At 37.6% G+C, this 8,581-nt stretch overlaps 1 pseudogene; it reads right to left on the bottom strand.

The window, feature by feature from the left end:
- Positions 1–7,148: 7,148 nt before the first annotated feature.
- LOC104862562 lies at positions 7,149–8,158 on the bottom strand (annotated as a pseudogene).
- Positions 8,159–8,581: the final 423 nt, after the last annotated feature.

The following is an 8,581-nucleotide window of genomic DNA, read 5'->3' as shown; positions in this document are numbered from 1 at the left end:
CCTGGCCTAGGGAAAGAATCTTGCCACTAAGAAGACAAATTTCAAAGCAAGAGTTTGCTTTTGACAGGACTATTTGATACAGACACCAAGTTGTACAAATATAGCAAAAGCTGAGAAGTAAGTGTCCACTCGCACCCTGGTGTTCAGTGCTTACCCGATGGCCTCAGTCATGCTTTCTTTCTGCAAATCCTGCACCTGGGCCAAACAGGACTTGAGGAGCCTGGCAGTTGCCATGTCTATCCCCCTGTTTCTGCTGCCTATCCACTGGAAGTGTCCATCCTCACCTCTTCCTGGTCAGCTCCTGTTCTCAACTCCGCCTTCTCAGGTCCTTTAACATCCCATTGGTTCTTTTCATGTTTTCACTCTGCTGCTGCCACACATACCGGACACATCTTACAGTGGGCTGCATGTGGACTGATAAGAAAATATGGTGAACGTTTGCGTTGTTTGAAATGTATTATAGTCAAAGATACATTACCATTGATTCTCTCCAAAATACTCTTCCTCACTTCCAGTGCAGTTATCCCATCTTCCTAACTACTTCCTGAAGCAGTTCTGGAACTCCTCTTTTCTGTCTTTAGTTGCACTGTCATGGCTCTCTGGATGTCCTGGATCCATTCCAAATGTTTACCTTTCACGGTTATTTTGACTTTAAGGAAAAGTCAAAAATCACATGGTGCCAGCATCGATGAATAATATGGATGACCACAATGGTTTTATAAGTCTGCCTTTCAACTGGATGGCACTTGGCAGCAGCATTCACCATATTTTTTTTATCACACCTTGTAAAGACACTCACTGAAGTAGACTTCCAGAACTGCTACAGAAGGTGTCAAGAATGATGGGCTGTGTTCAAAGTGAAAAGACAGGATAACTATTCAGGGAGCATTTTGAAGGGGACTGATGGCAATTTGTCTTGTACTCTACTGTTTTTCTTTTTAAAAATTAAATATGCACCATATATCTGGATCACACCTCATAGACTCCTGGACGTAAGCAGTGTTTTACCCCATCTGTGTCTAGCCCGGGCTGAGCTCAGCCATAACTACGGTGCTGCCTGCTCCTTGCTTCCACTCTGTCTTCTATTTATCCCACTGCCTCTGGGAACTGTATCAGAGCACTCAGGCTGAAGTTCATCCAGAACTTGGTTGCCAGTGGTGTTTGGCTCGAGACTACCCCAGTCCCTGTCATGGTCGTTTCTCAACAAGACAGCTGCAATTGCTTCTCCACTGATCTCTGCACTTCCTGATGCTGACACACAGCCATGAGAGTGAACTTTTAAATTGTGGAATACACTGCATTCTTCCCTTGCCCAAAGCCCTTTATTCCAAGATCTTAGCAAAGTTTAAATTATCTAGCTTGCTAATTTGTTTTAATTGTCCCCTCCAAGTCCCTGTAAGCCTTGTGGGGACAAGAGCCATGTTTGTGTGGTTCACTGGCTCCCTGACATCTAGCATGGTGCATGGGATGCAGTTACTCACAAACTCGTGGGGAATGCACACTAAACAGTGCAGAGTTGCTCTTGATCCCCCTCCAAGTTACAATCCTTGCTCTTGCTCCCATTTTCCTGGTCCCTGTCTCTGGAACCTCAGGAAAGAAGTAATTGCTGCATGCCTCTGTGTTGGGGACTCCAGTGGAGCCTCAGTGCTTCTGTTGTAGATTCCAAGACCGTGTCCCTGTGCTCTGTGTGTGCTCAGCCCATTAGGAACAGCCATAGCAAGGATGGCACACACTCTAGGAATTTCAGTTGTAAGTTCTCCTTGTAAACCCAATGAGGAGATAATATTCCTCAGACCCCGAAGAAAACATTTCATGTCCTATCAGAATAGCATTTAGTTCCCTAAAAATATCACAGTAAAGGTTTTTGAGGAATTAATAAAGAGTTAGTGCCTTAGAATTGGGGAGACCTTAAAGTTCATTTAGGAAAACATTACACTTTTCTTAGCCTGGTGAAATAACTCATAAAGAAAGAAAAGGATATTGAACAAAAGAAAGAATATTTGTGTATGTGGTCAGGAATGATGCACAGTTTGCTGCTGATTTTTTTACCCTCCTTTGTATGGAAAGAAGGTCAAAGAACTAACCAAGCATACTGGATGGGCATCCATAGTTCCAAATGCCTCTTCCTTTGTTATTCACTGAATGACAAAGAATAAGCAGCTCAGCAAATTTCATCTTGAGAAAAGAGGGTGTAGCTTTTGAAAGTGTCATTGCAAACTACAAGAGGATGGGAAAAGCCAAGTGGGAGGAGACAGGCTGATTAGGAAGGTCTGGGGTCTTAGATATAAATGCAGTTGAAGCCAGAACATATTGTTCAGATCTGGTAGACTTTTGCAAGACCACTTATACTGGGTGTAGTTTAGCAGGCTGCTCATAAAGCAGAGGAATGCCTGTATTCTGCCCCCTTCCCTCTTGGACTCTGATCTTCACCAATTCTCACACCATCCCTGGCTGCAATTGTGTGTGGTATTTCCTCAAGCTGACTGTGTGTCAGAGTCAGTGGAGGAACATTTAAAAATTTGATTTCCAGAACTTTCTCTAGACTACTGAGTCAGAATTTCCTGGGCTGGGGCCCATGAATCTGTATTTTCACAAAGCTCTGTAGATGATTCTGATAAGCAGCCTGGACTGGGGATCGTTAGTATAGTGGAAAGAATTCTATTTGTATTGAAGCTCAACCACCAGATACTTGAACAGTTTTAGATGGTCCAGGATAGCTTGGACTTCAGGAAAATGGGAAATAATGCCTATATCACATAGTAATATCACATAGTTGTTGGAAAATTAAAGGAAATTACATATGTGATCTCAGTGTGACTTCAATAGACTGTTAGTTAATAATCCACTGTTGACCTAAAAATCTACCAGATTTTTATTTTCTGAAAAAGTGTTTAACTTCCTCTTCTGTGTTTAGGTCTTTGTGAAACTTGGTTTCTCCCTTCATCAGTCACCAACGTTAAGGCCATATGTCTACAAATCATGAGGCCATTATGCCATATGTTCTAAGAGCCTTCCAAGTTCATTGCTACAAAAAACACTCAACATCTAATGCATATTGTTTTTCGATATCTCTTTCAAAATTTCCAACACAATTTCCATTTCAGGGAAATTACATAGACATGTCTGGATCCAGCTCTTTTATCTTTGCATTTCCAACTGCTCTGTTTTGCTTCTTTCTCCCCATCAAATTCTCATATTTTGACAGTTTTAAGACTCGCTCTTCCTTGATCTTTTCCTTCCTATAATACATTGAATTGAAATGAGCCCATTCTCCTTGGTGAGACTTCTTTCCAAACACAAGATATTCTGAAGTTCAGATTGCATTTCTGTGAGTGGGTTAACGTTACAAAACATTTGTGGTTTTATCCATCATAAACAAGAGTGTTTGAAATGAACTCTGCTTTTTTTCTCCCAAGAAACAGAAAGGTTGGGACAAAGTAAAATGAATTTAATAAAAAAGAAAACTTGCATATTAAAAATAATGGTGATAAAAATGTAAATTGACTAGAGGGAAAGATTTTTAAATTGCTTTAACTTCAAGGGAAATGCTCTTCTAAGCATACACAGTGAATCGGGAGAAAACAGGCCCCTAAAAAACCGTACTTTACTGTGTTTAGTGTTCGCAAACATATCCAAAATAGCCCTTTTTCTTAGGAATTGAGGGAAGAAGCAATCTGCATGAGGGAGAATCTAACCATATCTCATTTGAGAATGTTACGGCTTTCTGGTTGTGTGCCCTATTGATCTGAACACATTAACAAACATAGTATTAGCTGCTCACAGTGTTTTGTCTCAAACATATCCACTTGCAAAAGCAGAAGAAATAGTACATTCACATTTTTAATCTTCCCTCTTACTCAAAAAAATGCTGCAATGTGGTTTGAGTTGTGAATCTATTGAAGATATCTTTGAGGGATCAACAGTTGAGACATATGTAAAAAGTGATTTTGAAAAATTTTCATGGGTTGGTGGTGGTGAGAGGAATAGAATCTTGGGGCATCTCTCCATTTTCTTTTTGGTACTTCTATCAGTCTGGAAATTCATCTGCTGTTACAATGAAAATGTCTCTCTCTCTCTCTCTCTCTCTCTCTCTCTCTCTCCCATGACAATCTCTCAGAGTATTCTGGTGTATGACTTATTAGATGCAGAATAGATGCAAAGTAATTTGACCTTCTAGGATAATTGGTACCATCTCATATGACTCCTAAAATAGCATCATTTAAGCTGAAATATTCCTAAAGCTATTGAGGTTAAATAAGCTAACAGCCCAATCTAAAAAATCTACCAAAACAAAGTCAAGGCATAGTGAAACATAATATAAAAATAAGCCTCCATCTTGACATTTTATATTATTGCCACTGTGCATGTGAGGCAAGAAAGTATGACTCCTATGTCAAAAGCAATGATAAGGCTTGAGATTAATTTACATCTTTGCTACCATTGTTCATCTTCTTTAAAACATGCATTTTTATTTTATCAAAAAGGAAGCCTGGAAAAATAGTCTTTAAGATTCTACCATCACACTTTTCTCCTTTAATACAATTAGAGTATAATAAATTGATGACTAAATTCAGGTCAGTACAACAGGACTCTAATTTGACTTTTCATGGAGTGTTCAACTTACTTGTGCTTTGTCTACCCCTATATGGAAAATGTAACTGATATTTGGTAGTTAGGATTCTAGAAACAAACCAGGACACCAATAAGATAAACTCATGGGGGCTGGGGCTTTAGCTCAGTGGTACCACACCTGCCTTGCAAGTACAAGGTCCTGAATTTGATCCCTGGTACAAAAAAAAAGATGAACTCATGTGAGATTTTTAAGTTGCAATAGAGACAAACCCCTACTTTGCACCTGATCTTTTTGCTATGAGAGACGGTAGCTGTGGCAAACTGCATTCCCAGGTCAAGGCAATGGCTTTGGGGTACCGCGCATTAGAGGTAGTGGTGTGGGGGATACTGACACCAGCCACCATCTCCTCACCTCTGGTTTCAGTTATGCTAGTGACCCTGAAGTGGTAAGCTCTTACTTACTTACATTAAATCTCCTTTATCTGGAAATACCAAGTACGAATAATTTCTTTTAAACTCGCATGCACATTTTTTATTTAAAAAAATTTTAGTACATTTGCAGTACATCGTGATTACATTCTTTGTGGGGGAATTGGTACATATATATAATGCATCTTAGTGCCTTTTTTCCCCTCTTCCTCAAGACCTCCACACCTTTTATTCATTTATCTTCTAAGTCTTTCTAAAATTATCATTCATGCAGATTAACAGCTAGTCTGAGACCAAAAATATATATAAACACTAAAGACAATTACACTAAAAGAAAGTATACTTTTAGATGCACTATCTATGCAGGATTACAATAACTTTTTTTCTGGGGCCAGGATTTAGCTCAGTGGCAGAGGGCCTGCCTCGCAAGCACAAAGTCCTGAGTTCCATCCCTGGTACTAAAAACAAAACAAAACAAAACAAAACAAAAAAACCAATAACTTTTTTCTCTTTTTTTTCTATTGTCTTTTATCATTTGTATATTGAGTTTCTCAAATGAGAAACTATGTGATATTTAAGCTTGTGTGTCTGATCTACGTGCATCCATTTTCCTACAAATGACTTGAGTTTAACCTTTTGTATAGAATAGTACTCCACTGTATATAGATACATTTTCTCTATCCATTCATCTGTTAATGGATAGGCTGTTTGTAAGATTTAGCCATTATGAATTGCTCTGCTATAAAGATGGGCATGCATACAGCACAGTAATATGATACCTTTAACTCTTTGGGGAAGATACCTAGAAGGGAAATAGGTGGTTCAAATGGAATTTCTACTTTAATATTTTGAGAATTCTCCACACTGATTTCCATATTGATTGCACAAGTTTATACTCCCACTAAGAATGAAGGATTCCTTTTTTCCTACAGCCTCTCCAGTGTTGGTTATTGGTTGATTTATTGATGACAGTCATTCTTTCTTGAGTGAGATGAAATCTCAGTATTGTTTTAATTTACATTTTTCTAATGGTGAGAGATGAACATTTTTTCATGTATTTATTGGCCATTTGTATTTATTCATCTGAATTATCTATTCATAACACATACCCTTTTTTGATTGGGTCTTTAAATTGGAGGGAGGTTAATTTTTTTAGTTCTTTATATATTTTTAGATATTATATATTTTAGATATCTGAGGAGTAGCTGGCAATTTTTTTCCCATTCTGTCATCTGTCTCTTCACTCTGTTGGTGGTTTCCTTTGCCGTATAGAAGCTTTTATATTTGATGCAATCTCACTTGCTGATTCTTGCTAATATTTTTTGTACAACCATGGTTCTGTTCGAAAGGTCCTTGCCTACACCTATGTCTTCAACAGTTTTACCTCTATCAGATGGAGTGTTTCTGCTTTAATTTTGAGATCTTTGATCCACTTTGATTTTAGTTTCCTGCATGGTGAGACATATGAGTCTTGGCTTGGACTTTTATTTTAACATTGCAGTATTTATGTTACAAATTACAGAAACATTGATTATTGCAATGCTAGCCATGTAGTAACTGAAGCACCTTCTTTTTAAAGGGTGAAAGAAAGAATTACCTGTTTTAGTAACTACATTTTGTATACTTTTAAGCAACTCTTAAATATTACAGATAAGTAATAACCATACATGGAGACTATAATGCAGTACCCTATTTACACTACAGCTGAAGATCAAATTTAAAATAGTCAAGGGTGAATGTAAATAATTGTTAGTGCACAGCATGTATTATATCTGAAGGGAACAAAGGCCTCTTCCCTGCCCGCAGACAAGCCCTATGTAATGGTCAGCAGTGGTTTTAAAAAATCAGATACCTCGTTTGCTTCATTTTTGCTGAAGCACTCACATGAAGGAAATACTATTCTTTAATGTATTAATTTTCATACTCCTGAATAAGGTGGGGTTACATTTGACTTCTTTACTGCATTTAGAAAAATAATAGGACTGGCCATAAATTAGATGCTACTACTAATATTCCATTTCTTCCTGCAGATGTGGAACTGTTTTCTTGTGATTAATTTATTAAAATGTAGAACATATACTTTAGATAATACAAGAATGTTTACCTGAATACCTTAGCTAAGCATAAATATCTTGTAATCTCTTTCTAAAAACGTTTTCACTGTCCAAATTAATAATTTCTTTTTTTTTTCATGGATGGCTACTGTCCCAGTTTGGAGGAACTGGGTGGTTAACTGTGGGTCCAGATAGTCATTTGCCTTTATCCCTTATAATGAAAAATGAGTCCCTCCAACTTTTCAGTGAAACGAGTACACAAGATCTCATTTTCCCTTCTGAATGCTGAAACATTAATCAGAGGGACACATGCATGTTATTAAAATTAAGTTAAAAACATGTAAAATAATTCTGTATTTGAAATTTGACTCTATCATAGGACTCTTCTTTTTGGGAGTCACACAGGGCTGGTTAAATGCTCCAGTTCCATTGTTATTAACATTTAGGAGTTAGAATACTCCAGCTAGTTCAAACTGGAGGTTTAGTTACTACAGTGACTCCTGGTTGGTTGGGTAGTTTTAGTAAGTTCTACTCTTCATCTAGCAGAATCTGCTCCTTAATTCTGCAGTTCATTCTTTGACAACTTTTTAGCTATTGCCATGAATATTCATTTACATTCACTGATGTTTCAGTTCACGTTTCTATAAATAAACTGTTGTCATCTGTATAGGACTGTGCTTCCTGGAAATCTACAGCTCTTTTATTTGCTAGATCAGCCTGGTTTCTGGTAAAGCCATTACAGTGTTAGGACTTGATGTCCTCTGAAGTTCTTTAACCCAGTTTTCTGCACTAGCAAAGGATTCCTCATTTGTAATATCACAAACAATATGGCTGCTTGTGCTCCTCTGTTGTACATGGTGCTAGGCTATGGTATCATTCTTGACCAGCTGTATCACATATTTCACTCTTTACTGTGCTGTCATCAAGACACATAGTTTGGGTTAGAAGGAAGCTCCAATGGTACTCTCTTACAATTCATGAAATTGGTCTTTCATGAAACAAGGCTTGCCAACACCAAGCTCTCCCAGAAGTACTAGTTTGAACTGGCATATTTTATTTCCAGTACTTGGTCTATTAGGTCTTGTTGATCCTTGATTAGTCATGTCCAAATTTGAAAGAAGTCTCTAACTTCAGACTTCTAAATGAACTTCCAGGATGAAAGATGTCTTTTGTTTTTCTTTCTGTAAAGAAATCTAAACCTGCACCACATGAATCTGTGGGAAATCACTGCTATAAACTTCTCTCTTGGGACTGCTATCATTGAGTCTCATAGGTTCCAGAATGTACTGGCATTATCATTTGATTATAGGAACTAATTACTCTTTAATTTCATCTATGACCCATTGATTATTCAGGAGGGTATTATTCAATTTCCATGTGTTTGCATAGTTACTGGCATTGTCCTTTGCCATGGATTTCTGGTTTCATTACACTATAATCTGATAATATGCATGGGGTAATTTCAATTCTTTTATTTCTTTAAGCATGCTTTATAGCTAATATGTGGTCTATTTTGGACAAAATCT

Source organism: Fukomys damarensis, unplaced genomic scaffold (assembly GCF_012274545.1).
Source record: "Fukomys damarensis isolate Sample0158 unplaced genomic scaffold, DMR_v1.0_HiC HiC_scaffold_17, whole genome shotgun sequence".
NCBI lineage: Eukaryota > Metazoa > Chordata > Mammalia > Rodentia > Bathyergidae > Fukomys > Fukomys damarensis.
The sequence above is the reverse complement of the archived record's forward strand: the minus strand, read 5'-3'. Positions and strand labels throughout refer to the sequence as shown.